Here is a 14,562-nt window from a genome sequence, read left to right as displayed (position 1 = left end):
AACAGCTGTAAGTATAAAATCGAAGCACAGGTGGGCTCGTGAGTCACACAGAGCTCCAGGAAAGGTTACCAAGGTCATCCCCAGATGGAAAACATTGTCCTGAGGACACCAAGTCAGAGCAAGTGGAGTTACTACTACGAAAAGAGAGGCTGGGATCAATATGCAAAGCAACACCCACATACCCTGAGCAGCTACTTATGTAGCTTCAGAGAGAAAAAAAAAACCAACCCTGCCTGTATACTACATAAATCCCCGAGCAGCCCATTTTTTTCCAAATTACTTTATACCAAGAAGGAAAAGAACTCTCAGCATGTATTTCCTATCCTAATTTAATAAAAAGAAAAATCCACTCACGGGCCGAGATCTCGGTTTAACAGCTCATAACCCAAGCCCAGAGTTCAGCAGCGAGGATTTAAAAATAAGAGGACTTGTAGCACATTTGAATAACCAAACAGCTCATCTCCAGATGGGAACCACCACCAGGGAGTATTTCCATCACAGAAGTGTCTACGGGGATGTGCATGGTGATCCAGACCCCTTCTTCCTCCAAACCTGATGAAGCCTCATCCCTTTGCTTCTTCAGGAATTCGAGGGAGGTGGTTCTGCCCCTTTGCCCCACTGGAGCTTGGAGTTACCTGGTCTGGTGGAAGGTGTCCCTACCCATGGAAGGGGTTGGAATGACATGATCTCTAAGGTTCTTCCAACCCAAACCATTCTGTGATTCTATGATTGGAAGCCCTACATATCTCTGCTCAGCCTTCTTCCTCTCCCTTTCTCCTTGTGGTTGGAAGTAGTGATGGAAACCAGCAAACACTCATAGGAGGCTTCACCCAACCAGGAGCAGTTGCTAAGCAGGGCTTTTGTTTTCATAGTACGGAAATCCTGCTTCCAGTGATATGGGGATGGAAAGGATGGGGTGGGGAGGGCAGGGCCCGCCTCCAGTTTAAGTTCCAAACAATTATTTCACACTGGGAAGTCTCCTCAAATGGGGGAGAGAGAGCCAGGCACCAGGCCCAGAGCCCATGCCGGCACCCAGGGGCACAGCCATGGCCTTTCTGCCCAGGGCAGGGGTAACCCAAGCACTCATCTCCTCCTGTACTCCATTCCACAATCCTAATGGCTCAATCCTGAAGTAATTTATCACCTGCAGCACAAGTGGGACCGATACCAGCTTATTTTTCAACAGCTGCAACAAGAAACCCACCTTCCACATTCCGCCCCCAAACGCAAAGGGGTGCGTGAAAATATTAACAGACCATCACAAATCCTTAAACATGAGGCAAGATGGGACATGAGGAAAAATCTTCCCTGTGAGGGTGGGGAGGCCCTGGCACAGGTTGCCCAGAGAAGCTGTGGCTGCCCCTGGATCCCTGGAAGTGTCCAAGGCCAGGTTGGACGGGGCTTGGAGCAACCTGGGCTAGTGGGAGGTGTCCCTGCCCATGGCAGGGGGTGGGATGAGAACTCCAAGGTTCCTTCCAACCCAAACCACTCTGATTTTGAGTAATCTGCTTAGACACCAGGATTTTTTTCTCTCCAGCAGCTTTCTACAGCAAGATCAACCTCCCCTCACCCTCCTGGTCACAAAGAAAACCCCCCTCGGGCACCACCACTCGCGCCGCGCTCAAACCTTGCCCGTCTGGGTCCTGGACTGGAGCAACCCTGAGCGTTCCCGGGCTCCGTGCTCAGGCAGCAGCAAGCTTTGGCCGCCGTCTCCAACACAGCCAAACACACATCCGTGTGATGCCTGAGGATCTGGGTCAGCCAGAGATAGGGAAGAGCTGGAAACAGAGCCCCGTGTCCTCGTGCAACCTCCGAGCTAACGCCGTTACTGAAGAGCACGGAGCGGTATTTGCCTTCCTCTCGAGACTACCCAAACCTCCTTACATTTATACACAAACAGCAAGAGATCTCCAAAGGAAAACAAATTAAGCTCAAAAAAAAAAAAAAAGGGCAGAAAAAGCAGGGTTTTTTTCCCGCTACAGGATGGAAACAGGAAAATAAGGAGAGATTATATGTCTGCGACGTGTTCCGTATTTTAACTCGGTGCAGGTGCTTGGGGGGGTTTTCTGAGGTTTTTTTACCTACAGTGACTACCTGGAAGTTGTTTATTGTTAGAAAGTCATATTTGTGGTGAACCTCTGGGAATGTAAGTGGTAGCACAAATTTAAAATAAAAAAAAGTAATGGAAACAGGAAGGGAAGTTACGCTCAAGGAAACTGAGAAGAGTCTTGTGACTGATGGTAACATGGCTCTAAAATGCAGACTCCAGCATAATTTTCCAAGCCAGCCATGCAGACTAGGAAAAGGAAAGCTGGCAGAAACCACAGCGAAAACAGAGCCTCACTGAAGGTTTAAATCAAATATTTGTCATAGTTTTTAAAATTTGGGTTTGTTACTGGATATGTATTAGGCAGTAGCCAGACCACAACAGTTGCTTCCTCCAAACAGTCTTTCCCAGAGTTACAAGTAAAGGAGAAGAAAACTAAGTTTACACACTATGAATCTCAGCCTAGAATAATATTTCCATATTTCATTAGCAATATAAATATTTTATTTCAAATACCCTACTTTTGAAGCCCAACACATCAGACCCAGATCAAAAAGACTCCAAGCCTCAAGAACTGTAATATAAATATCTATAGATCCTCATGCATGATGCTGTCCTCTGCATTTCAGCTGTTACTATTCATAAACCCACCCAAAAGACCATCAATATTATTCATGTTCAATGCTGTTCCTCTTGGAAAACAAAACAAACCCTGTGTTTGTCTTTATTAATTTAGCTTCACGTAACACACAGTGAGCCTGGTTTGAAAGGCACATCACAAATAGTCAAGATTATTTCTGGTGCAAATAGTCCAAATTTTTGAGCATTGAACAGTCCTCCTCTCTCCAGCAATAACCTCTTCAGAGTTGTACTGTAAATCAAATATGTCTCTGAAATACATCTGCATGAAGGAGAGGAAGACTCTTATTGCAGAGCTGGTCTAGAAAAATTAGAAACCCAGGAAAGGACAGAAAAAGCGAAAAAAGAAAACCAACCCCAAACAACTTCGACTGCCAACACATTACAGGCGTACAATCCACACGATGGGAATTCGTCTGACTCGAGCCAGACCTCCTGACAATGCAGATGGGCTGCCCTGGCATCTTCCCTTCTGTGGTTAATGCTCCAAGCGGGGAAAAATCCCCTCACTTTGCCAAACTCCAGCCACCTTCCTTCCTCCCCATCACACGGGTGCCAAATCCCTGTGTTTGCACTGGAGATCTGCCACCGTTGGCCCCGACGGCAAAAACGCGCTCCAGCAAAATCCACCGCGGCTGGAGACACGAACCCTCCCCCTCCCCAGTGCAGCCATCCAGGAGCTCCTTCCTCGACAGCAAGAGGGCCAGAAGGAGAAGGCCAAACAACTCTGCTCCCTACTCTAAGGTCCCCTTTTTTTGCCTTTTATAGGTAACTTTGTGGTTGTAGCCTGGTGTTTTGGGACTGCTGATGCCGCCGCCGAAGGCGACGCTTTGATGCTGCCACAAGCTCCAAATTTCAGAATTTGGACTCCAGAAACCCAAGATATTCCTTCCCCCAGTGCTGACAAGTAGTTTTATCTCTGTATCAGGCCCCAGATTATAGAGCCACTGACTATTCCCACTCAGCTGCTCCCCATCTACGTCAGATGTGACGTCCCCGCCACCGATGAGCCTGTGACACCAGCAAATCCTGCTTAAATCTTGCTGCTGACAACAACTGGGCACTGCACCACCAAGGAACAGATACACACAAGTGTTCTCCCTGAAACATGAGGCATTCCTAACATTTTTAATTGATACATACTCTAAGATCACAAAACAACACGGGAAACGTGCTTGGTTCCACACTGACCGTGTGTATTACCAGGTATGGGTGACACAAGCCACGAGCAGAATCACTTGAAGTCATTTCCAGTGTGTTCAAAGTCTGCAAAATATGTTTTTAACATTCCTCTCAGCTCAACGTTATGATCAATTACACTCACAAATAAGGAGAAATAAGGAAAGACAAGAAACTCTGATCTTGCTATCTAACTGTTCTGGAAATTATGAATATTTCAATAACCACTTCAAAGCCTCAGAAGTAAGTTCCTCCTGCAGACACACCCAATTACCTCTAAATTTTTTTTCTAGTGACACACTCGAGGCATAGGAGATGTGTCTGTGTCACACTGTCCCAAGATCTTTATGGAGATGTCCATCAGCCACCCAGTTAGGATCCCAGGGACAATCTCCGGCACGGGGGCTCTCAGCCATCCCTTCTCCTGCAGGCAGGGCCTCCACTAGCTGGCACGCTGAACATGAAAGACTGGCTGGCTGTGTAACAGAGTCACATGCTGAACTGGTAGGATTTGAACACATCAATCAAATCAGTTCAGAAAGTAACCTGCAATTCCAGCCAAACAAGAGAATCTCAGCTGCAGGTACTGGGTAAGTCCGACCAGCTGGTGCTCACGCCACGGAATTTAAGCTACAGTTAAAGATAGAATCACAATCACAGAATGGTTTGGGTTGGAAGGGACCTTAAAGCTCATCTTATTCCACCCCCTGCCATGAGCAGGGACACCTCCCACTAGCCCAGGTTGCTCCAAGCCCCATCCAACCTGGCCTTGGACACTTCCAGGGATCCAGGGGCAGCCACAGCTTCTCTGGGCAACCTGTGCCAGGGCCTCACCACCCTCCCAGGGAAGAATTTCTTCCCACTATCCCATCTAACCCTGCCCTCTGTCAACTTTAAACAAGAACAGTATTTCCCCTTACAACACCCCCCCCAGGGAATGCTGTCATCCACTCCTTCCCACAGCCCAGAAAACTGCTGCAAAGCGACTCCAAACGCAGAGCAAAGCTCAGGCAGCAGTTTGTTCACCCTTCACAACCAGAAATAATTAAAAATACTTAAATCAGATGCCTCCTGAGACAGTTGGTCATGCAATACCTCTTCTCCTGCCACAGAAGGGATAGAGGGATGTCCAGCTGACACAGCATGAGGGCACAGCCTCCAGCAAACTTCACTTACCAGTCTGAACATCTTCTTTTAACTAAAGGAAGGCAAACCGAGCGTTACACTACAAACTGGCTGATGCACTCCTCAGAATCTGTGCTTCCCTTCATTAAGCTGCACATTAGGCAGGAGGAATTTACAGCTTGTAGCACCTCATGTCATTCCCTTGATCCACCCCATGGAAGTGTCCACGGCCACGGGTCCTTTATGGAGCACGTAACAAGCGCAGCTCCCTGCAGGGAACCAGCCACACGCTGCTCACTGCAAACACCTCCAACTGCTTAGATAATTTCAGTTGGCTTAGAGATTGAGAAGCCACTTCCAGCCTTGGAAAAACAATTTTAAAAAATCAGCATTCCAGCCTGGGAAGTCGACATGGGAATTAACCATTTAATTGACTAAGGGGTGCCTGTCGCTTTGGGATGATTGCTGAGCTCCTGCCTGCAAAAACAAGGCTGGGTTTCATGGCTGCTGTTACACAAACAGTTAACTGCAATAAGGAGGTGCCTGTTACAGCAGAGAGAACTGCAGGAACCCAGTGGCACAGTTCTCCTTCCAGCCACAGAAAGAGGAACCCAAACAAATAAACCTCCGTCCCTTGTGTGGCAGAAGCACCGCATGACCAACCAGCTCAAGAGGCATGTGGCTTAAGTATTTCTCATTATTTGTGGCTGTTAAGTGTGAACCAGAAGAGAGGGATAGAGAGGAGGAAAGATTTAAATCTGCAGTCACGTAGCTTTCTGCAAGCAGATGGGTGAAGCTCAGATTAGCAGGGTATTAAGGAGAGCAAGGCAGGGACGCCGATGAGGTGCCGCTCGAAAATAGCCCAACGCTGACCTGCCTCCTCTCCCAGATGGATCAGTGCTGGCCATGAAGTCATGGCTCTGCTGACTGGTGGGGAAGGATGGGAGATGGCAAGAGAATTGGATAAAGCTGCTGAGGCTGAAGCTAAAAGGGGAAAGGCAAAGTAGATAAGGAAGCAGCAGCCACGCAGGAGAGCGCGATGCTCCTTTACATCGCCCTTCAGCAGCGAGATGCAGGAGGCTCGCTGGGAATAAGCCCTTCCCGTAGCTAAATACTCAGGAGACATGTTCCCAAGGGATGTCCAGCAGGATGAATTATCCCTGCTGTGTACCCGTGTAAGCAAACAAAAGATGGGAATGACAATTCCGCTGATGTTTCTGCTGGGCAAAGGCTCCTCCGAGCAGGAGGGGTTTGGATGTTACAGCACCCCAGAAAGCCATTTGGGCATTTAGATTGGATTTTGGGAAGAAATCCTTCCCTGTGAGGGGGGGAGGCCCTGGCACAGGTTGCCCAGGGAAGCTGTGGCTGCCCCTGGATCCCTGGAAGTGCCCAAGGTCAGGTTGGATGGGGCTTGGAGCAACCTGGGCTAGTGGAAGGTGTCCCTGCCCATGGCAGGGGTTGGAATGGGATGAGCTTTGAGGTCCCTTCCAGCCCAAACCATTCTGGGATTCTGTGAGCTGGTAAGACCCCATCCAGTCACTCCTGACAGGCTCCATGACTACACAGCATTCCCTCAAGATCTGGGAAACATATGTAGGCCTCCTGAGTACATCAGTAACCAGGATATTTTAGGAGTACCAAACAAATAAGGCCAACTTGCCATAGCTGCTGCTTTACCTACTCATTCTGTGGTCAGACTTGCTCTACAGGACTATCCTTGAGCAGTGCTCTGACAAGCATTTTACAGGTAAATCCTAAGAACGTCTCCAAGATCTTCTAAATCCGAGAAAATACGACATTTTAATAAGAGGCCCTAAAAAATTAAATCTTCCATGTAGAAAGATCATGAAAATTCATTATGAGTCCTCCAAAAATGCCAGTGTTGCTCCTGCAAGTAACAGAGCTGTCTGAAATGACTACTGATGGGAAAAATGAAAGTACTATTCTGGAAACAAGAAGATCAAATACTATAAAGTTCACACCAGAAGATATTAAACAGTCACAGAAGTCTGAGTTTGGGGTTTGTTGAGGTCTTTTTTTTTTTTGGTAATGTGGGTTTTAGGGGTAAGGGTGGGGCTACCAGAGATTGCACAGAACATACACACACATGAAGTTCTCTTTTAAAAAGAAATAGAAATTATCTATCCTCAGGCATTTAAAAACCTTTTCACTGGGTCTGAAAATAACCTAAATTCACAAATATTTCATGTGGGTGAGGGGATAAAAGTACTGGCAGATATCCTGATGAAATATGCAGCTCACCCTACGTGGCACCACAACAGCACTGACAAAAAGAGTCTCATTCTAGGTCTTATTTCACATCATCAGTGAAACAATGCAGGGACTGGAATTAATTTCAAAACTTGTGCTGGTCTGGATTGGTGTGAAAAGCAAGACATGCCACACATGGCAGCATGTAAGCTCAGATTTAATGGGAACACCGTTGATCTCAGCCCAGAAGAGCCACAGTCTCAGACAGCACAAGGATATCACATTCCCATCTGGTTTGGGGATTTCTTACCCTCCTGAAGGGGATGTGCAGGAGACAGGTTTCCAACAGCAGGGCTCTCTCTGCTTTCTGGAAGAGCCACGAGGAAGGATCAACATTTAGAAAGCTCCTGAGAAAGGGTGGGACAGCCCCCAGGGAGGGACACAGCGCCAGTCCAAAAAAATCAGGCAACCTGCATCTCCTCAGCTCACTAAAAGCCAGGTTTTGCCAAGTAACCAATTTCCTTACACTCTTCATTAAATAAAACATGAAGGGCAGGCAGAGACATAAAATATGAATGCACACATGTCCGTAAGCAACAGGCCCTGTTATTGTAGGTGCTGCATAAATCATCGAGGACAAGGGGACTCATGTCCCCTAACAGAGGGCACAGAATTTGGGGTCACTTAACAGGCAAGGAAGTCTGATATGAAAAAGTGTTGCATTTATATCTGCTTTTGTGATCTACACTGCTTTGGTTCATGTATTATTTAGTCAGGCCAAATGGGAGAAAGGCAGAATCCAGCCCTGGAGACAAACATCAGCTGGTTTTGGGGTGGTTCTCCACCCAACAGAGCACTTGCAATGGGATGGCAGGGCACAGAATCCCAGAATGGTTTGGGTTGGAAGGGACCTCAAAGCTCATCTCATTCCACCCCCTGCCATGGGCAGGGACACCTCCCACTAGCCCAGGTTGCTCCAACCTGGCCTTGGACACTTCCAGGGATCCAGGGGCAGCCACAGCTTCTCTGGGCAACCTGTGCCAGGGCCTCCTCACCTCTATGGACACTCACTGCAAATTAAGCCAGAATGGTCAAAATGCTGCTTCTGTCAGAGTTCTCTGTGAACCTGCCTGAAGCCATGACAGAAGTTATGAACTGCACTATTAAAACTCATTGCTGTATCTGTTTTCCAGCCCTTTGCCAGGCACAAACACAATGTCTTTACTATTTCAAGTGTTAGCAGTTACAATTATTGCTTTGGCAAATTTCCCTTGGGAAGATTAATAGCTACCTAAGGAAGACTTGCCCCTAAGCACTGCCATCTCCTTTTTCTTTATATTTTTTATTTCAGGCAGTGGACTGACAAATAACACCCCTTTTTACAATGCACAGCATCTTGCTTTTCTTGTATTTGCACCCTTGGATTCAAAAGGCACAGCAGCTTTCAGACAACGACCTCAAAGCTCAGTCAGGACAACTGTATCTAGTTGAAAACCACCTTCCACCTTGAAAATTGGGAACCAGCTAATTCCACCCTCCTGCCATGAGCAGGGACACCTTCCACTAGCCCAGGTTGCTCCAAGCCCAGCCCAACCCGGCCTTGAGCACTTCCAGGGATGGGGCAGCCACAGCTTCTCTGGGCAACTTCTGCTTCCCTATTTTCAAAGGTACTTATAAGACAGGACTTCCTCCCTGTTCCAAAGCTCTGCATAAAACTGGATTTATTGATGCAGCCCCATGATTCATCAGCAGAGCGTGGTGACAAACTGTATCAGGCTGGAATCTAACAAAATCAGGAAGAAAAAAGAAATCAGGAAGAAAACTCAGGAGTATTCATCTCAAACTGAGACCCAAACAAAAACCAGCAGGGGTGTTTGTTCCCCCTGGCTTTTTTCTTCCTTATTTTTCTTTCCATCTTCGAAGCATCCACTCTTTCCTCCCTCCTTTCCCCCTTGCTCTGGGTCTTGTTCCTGTCCCACGTGCCAGACCCTCCAGATTCATGTTCACCAGGCTTAGGAGAAAGTGGAGAGGCTGCTCAAACCAGGGCAGTGCCAAAGCACCCCCTGAGGGTTATTTTAGATAGTTATAGTTAGTTATATTAGTTATAGTTAGTTATGTAGTCAGTTATTTTAGATAACTCTGTGATGGACGGCCGGCAGTGCTGGCAGCCTCCTCAGCCTCCTCCCCTTCCAAGAGTTTTGAAAAGAAGGAGAATCAGTCTGAAAGGATCCCGAGAACTGCAAATAAATGATGGCCCTGTTCATCAATTAGCTCAGGCTGCAGTGAAATCAAAGTCACAGCGGGCTCTGCAATCACTCAAAATAAACCCCTCGCTCCTGGATGTGCTGATGGCTCAATTATGCCTGGGCAGAGCGTCACAGAACATTAAACATCAACAAAAGCCTGAGCCCAGGATACTTTTCTCCCAGATAAATCTAATTCAGTACCCAAGTGCTTTTAGCTTAAATAACCCTGAATTACCGGATCAATTCTTTTCCCACCTTTCCCTCACAACTTGCAAAAGCCAGGCCACCGCACACCGGGAAAAGTGTTTGCAAATAGACCCTTTGCCAGATGGTTACACTGTTATCATTTCAAATATATATGGTTTGGCAGAGAGTCGGTGATGTAAACTGAGCGGCTCAGAAATCAAACTGTTCTGCTGGGCTATGAGGGTTCACTCTGACCTCCCCAGGAGGGCTTCTTCACTCCCCTAAAATCCTGTTCCCACTGCTTCTCCACTCCTCTGTTCCCAGCAAATAGTTGCACCACTTCTGTTTCCTGAAACTGCAAGGAGAACCACAGAGACAAACCTACACAGCAGAAAATTGTTTTCATTTCTCATTTGGCTTTTGCAACAGGAATTCACCTCTCACAGCTTCAAGTTTCCCAGGACTAGAGATGCCCTCCCCACCTGAAGCCCCTCTCCACTCCCTCTCTGCAACTGTACTAACACAAATTGAAGTTTCTCAAGGCTTGCCCAGGTCACATCACAGGATCCCAGACTGGGTCAGGCTGGAAGGGACCACAGTGGGGATCTGGTGCCACCTCCCTGCTCCAGCAGGGCCAGCCCAGAGCACAGGGCACAGGAGTGTGTCCAGACAGCTCTGGAATAGCCCCAGGGAGGACACTCCACCCCCTCTCTGCTCTCTCTTCAGGGCTGGGGCACTGCCCAACCAACAAGTTCTTCCTCCTGTCCAGCTGCAACTTCCTGGCCATCAGTTCCTGCCCGTTCCTCCTGGGCCATTGCTGGGCCCCCCCGAGCAGAGCCTGCTCCATCCTCTGCCCCCTCCCTGCAGCCCCTCCAGACATGGCTGAGGGCCCCTCTCAGGCTCTGCTCTGGAGGCTGAACAGCCCCAGCTCCCTCAGCCTTTGCTGCTCCCAGAGCTGCTCCATCCCTTGGGCATCTCCGCAGCCTGCGCTGGCCCCGCTCCAGGAGCTCCCTGGCCCTGCTGTGCTGAGGAGCCCGAGCTGGGCCCAGCCCTGCAGATGTGCCTGCCCAGGGCTGGCCAGAGGGGCAGGATCCCCTCCCTGCCCTGCTGCCCCCCAGGATCCCACTGCCCTCCCTGTCCCCAGGACACACGGCTGGGCAGGGACAGCTGGTTGCCCACCAGGACCCCCAGGTCCTTCTCCAGCAGGTCCAGCCTGTGCTGGTGCCTGGGGTTGTTCTTATTTGTTGCTTTAAACCTACGTACAACATCCAAACACGTTAAGGAGAGCTGAACAATGCCAGGATTTAGGTGGGGTGTGACCAGTTTAAAACAGATAAACCAAAGCAGAGCAGGTGGCTGAGATTAAAAGGGAAAATTTCAAAACACCAAAGGACTTAAAAACAATAAGGAAGAAACCCAAAGAGCTGGGAAGTCTAAGAAACCGAAATCAAAGTTGCACCAAAACTCACTAGCTGATTGCCTTCCTACTAAATCCCCCTCAGCCCTGATGCTTGGTAAATCAACAATCCCAAAGCATCAGCTTCTCCAATACAAACAAATTGGAGTCAACTGGGTTCAGCTTCTTGGTTTCAAAAAGTTAATAAACTGTAACAGTCCACGTCCATTCTTCTTTGTGAAAAATCTGCTTGACTGCTGAAGTTGATCTCAAATTTACAAGAAAACAGTATTTATCACTGGGACCAATGAAACAGTGTTTTTACATATATATATATATATATCACTGGGACCAATGAATTTTTATTCCTGGTTATGAAAAGCAGCCCAGTAATCCATGAGAAATCATGCTGAAGTATTTGGAAACTTAACTGAATAAAACCACCTGCTTGTCTTCAGGATTCCTGTCCAGAGGCTCAAAGAGTAACTTCAATTCTTAAGCTCACTTTTATAAGACAGACTCATTCCAGGTAAAGGTAAAACTTGACCTGATACTAAATTCCACTGAGCTCTGGATAGGTTTTTATCTATAGCTTATATCCACAGCCCCTTGAAAAGAATAATAAGTGCTGTTTGTCTTCAGGTTATCTGCCCAGGAGAAGTGCTGTTACAGGTTTTCTGAACTAAATATTACATAGCTCAATGTTCTTTAGTTATGCTGATGATAGATCCAGGATATCTGAAATCCCCCTGGATATTTCTTTCCAAACACTGAACAGGATGGATCACTGGTTATTGGTATGTGGCTGGGAGTGCTACAACAACAGGAGCAGCAGGACAACTCACACTGCTCTCGAGGCTGACAAAGAGTTAAAAACAAAGAGAAAGCAAATAAAAACGAACTGAAACCAAAGACAAAAAAAAAAAAGGGCAGCAGGAAAGAAACACTTCAGCAAAGAAAAGAATGGTTTTCCCAACTGGATTTTGTCCTTATTTTAGGGAAGGCAACAGAAAATACATCCAAAGTTACAAGGACCAGCGATAAGCACAAGGAATAGTGATAAACTCGGAAGAGCTGCTGACAAAACACTGTACAGTGGCCACTTCCTAAACCCAACACTTAAAAAGCTCACAACTTCTAAAGCACAAGATATTTACCCTTGGCTTGTCTGTTGACTCTTTCTCCTGACACTTCACACACTTATTGCAAAATAAAGTCTCTTACCAGAGTGTAACGTTACAACCGAGCAGCACATTCGCATTCAGGAAGCGAAATTACGCCCCCAGCACTTGCTGTGGGGTTTTTTCCCCCAAGTAGAACCCTCCCCATAAAATATGAACATGAAAAATTCAAGCAGCAAAGTAAATCTCCTTAAGGCTTTGTCCTTAGCTTGGAGGGGGCTAACCCGAAGTAGCTCAGCTGAGCACAGCTGGGATTTCAAGCCCGACCTTTCCGACGGGAAGCTTTCGCGCCGCTCACCTGGACTCAGCTCCAGCACACCTGGACTCTGTCACCTGTGCCAGCAGAGTTTCCCAGAGGCATCCCCTCCTTCCTGCCTCATATCCCCACCCTCCTCTCCTGTGCCTGGGAGGAAAAGCTGCTGTTTTCCTGGTTTTCTGCAGGCAGGCACGCAGGCAGGAGCGAGTCCTTCCCCTTTCGATGGCAGCAGTGAGTTGTCAGAGCAGCTCGGCCGTGCGTTGAAACTATACCTCGAATTTCCTAATCTGCTTTTCTATTTTCAACCAGAGCCACTCCCCCCCACCTTCTCTGCCATGCAGACAGCTGGAGACAGAGAGCTCCATCGGGCCAGTTTTCCTGGCATAAAGTCATCCCCAGGCCAGAGGCAAGTGCACCAGTGGGAGCAGAGACACTCCCAAGGTAGCGGAGAGGGAACGGGGCTGTCTCCCTTCTCCCCGTCCTCTGTGGCCACAGCAGCTCTTACTGAACACACGGTGTGGCAACCTGGTTGCCCAAAGGTCCATCGCTCTCCTGGCTCAACTAAACTGGCTGAGATCCCAATCAGCATGTCCTGTCCCTAAAATCTCAAAGGAGAGAGGCTTAAACAAAGATTCAGAGCGTGGGCTTGGCTGCTCAGGTCAGAGAAGGAGGGACCACCCTGCCTTCTGCAAGCCAGCATTTACCACCTGAAACAGCACTTGAGAGCACTTGCTGGGGTGTCCTGAGGGCAGAGACCTGCTTCCACAAACTCACACCTCTTGGGGAAAGGTCTGGATTCACCTTCTCCTCCAGGTCTGGATATCTCCTCCCCCAAGGACTTGGTATGAGGTGTAACCCAGACACACGGCAGACCCTCACGTGGTAGAACAGCTTTAAAAAGCTCAGCTTTAAAAAGCTAATGTGCAGCCAGGCTGTAAAGTTAACCAAGCAAAAAGGGCACTTTCCTGAGCAGCAAGAGCAGTTTGGAGCTTTCCCAGGCGGCTGGAAAGCACAGGGCACATGGATCACAGGCTGTGCAGGGCGCTGAGCCGTGCGGAGCCGCACCAAGCAGCTTTGGGGGCTGAGGTTTTCTTTAAAGTGAGGTCCAGCTTTCTGAGCTCTGCTCTCAAAGGTCTCTATATTAGGACCATCAGGAGACGCCTGAAAGTCTTGTAGGACAGCAGGCACACCTTTGGATAAGACAGCCAGGCTGAGAGCTTGGCACCTAAACAGACACAGCTTGGGGAGGGCAAGGCACAACCGCACCGCTGATTCAGGGAGCTCGGAGGTCAGCTGGAAGTTTTGAGTCATGCTCCTGGACGTGGGCACCTAGAACAAGCTTAAGCCCTTCTTGAGCCCTTTTTCTTTTGTTCAGGCAAGGGCTGCAAACATCACAAATGAAGTTACTTCTGCTGTTCTCCATGTGCTACGTGTTTTCTATAGTTCAAGTTACTCGCATGGAATAGACTCACTGCAAACACGATCGATCAAAGAGCGAAGTGAACGCAGACAGGACTCTACAGACTCTAAGTACTCAAATACCACAGGGAAATCCATTTCTTACGTGCCTACAGAAACAAAAGTCAGCCAAAACGGAAGGCTGGTGTGGAACTGAGCACAGCGAGACCCACAGCAAACCTTCCCAGGTCAGATTTGAATCACAGGATCCAAGGAAACAAAGCTGTGGAGTAAAAACACTCCATCAGCCATAAATCCATTTAAAATGAAGTTTCATTAATGAGTTACAGTATTTACAGGTAAGTAAATGCTGTGTTTCCCCTTTGCCTTAGCTGGAGCTGCTCTCTCAGGAAAAATAACCCAGGGAGCAAGTCCTCTCCCATCATTAATCCACCGGACAACACGACTTTATTAAACCAGTACAGAAACCAGAGCAGCAGCAAACACCCACACGCGAAACCAAGACCTGCAAGTAATTTCACTTCTTACCTCCTGGAAAACAGGAGTTTCAGGGGCAAGAAACCTCTTTAGCAGCTTTTCCAAGCACCCGGTCCGTGGGTTAATGATTTACCTGACGGTGCTGTAAGCAGATTAGTTTGGATAAGAGAGGTTTTGTTATGGTTTGCTTTCCTGCCTTT

At 48.0% G+C, this 14,562-nt stretch overlaps 1 protein-coding gene across 5 annotated transcripts in view; it reads right to left on the bottom strand.

Moving 5' to 3' along the window:
- The window catches only part of SGMS1 (sphingomyelin synthase 1), an 84,909-nt gene that overhangs the window by 17,632 nt on the left and 52,715 nt on the right, over positions 1–14,562 (bottom strand). The window contains exon 4 of one of the 5 annotated variants that reach the window (XM_039388079.1): positions 14,414–14,504. The exons of the other annotated variants lie outside the window; for them this stretch is intronic. The gene's annotated coding sequence lies outside the window, so the exon portion shown is untranslated. The remainder of the gene's footprint in view (positions 1–14,413; positions 14,505–14,562) is intronic. 5 annotated transcript variants of the gene reach the window in all.

Source organism: Pipra filicauda, unplaced genomic scaffold (genome assembly GCF_003945595.2).
Source record: "Pipra filicauda isolate LSUMZ 115617 unplaced genomic scaffold, ASM394559v2 scaffold606_size451818_pilon, whole genome shotgun sequence".
NCBI classification, from domain to species: Eukaryota; Metazoa; Chordata; class Aves; order Passeriformes; family Pipridae; genus Pipra; species Pipra filicauda.
Note: the sequence above shows the minus strand (reverse complement) of the source record. Positions and strands in the feature narration are given on the sequence as shown.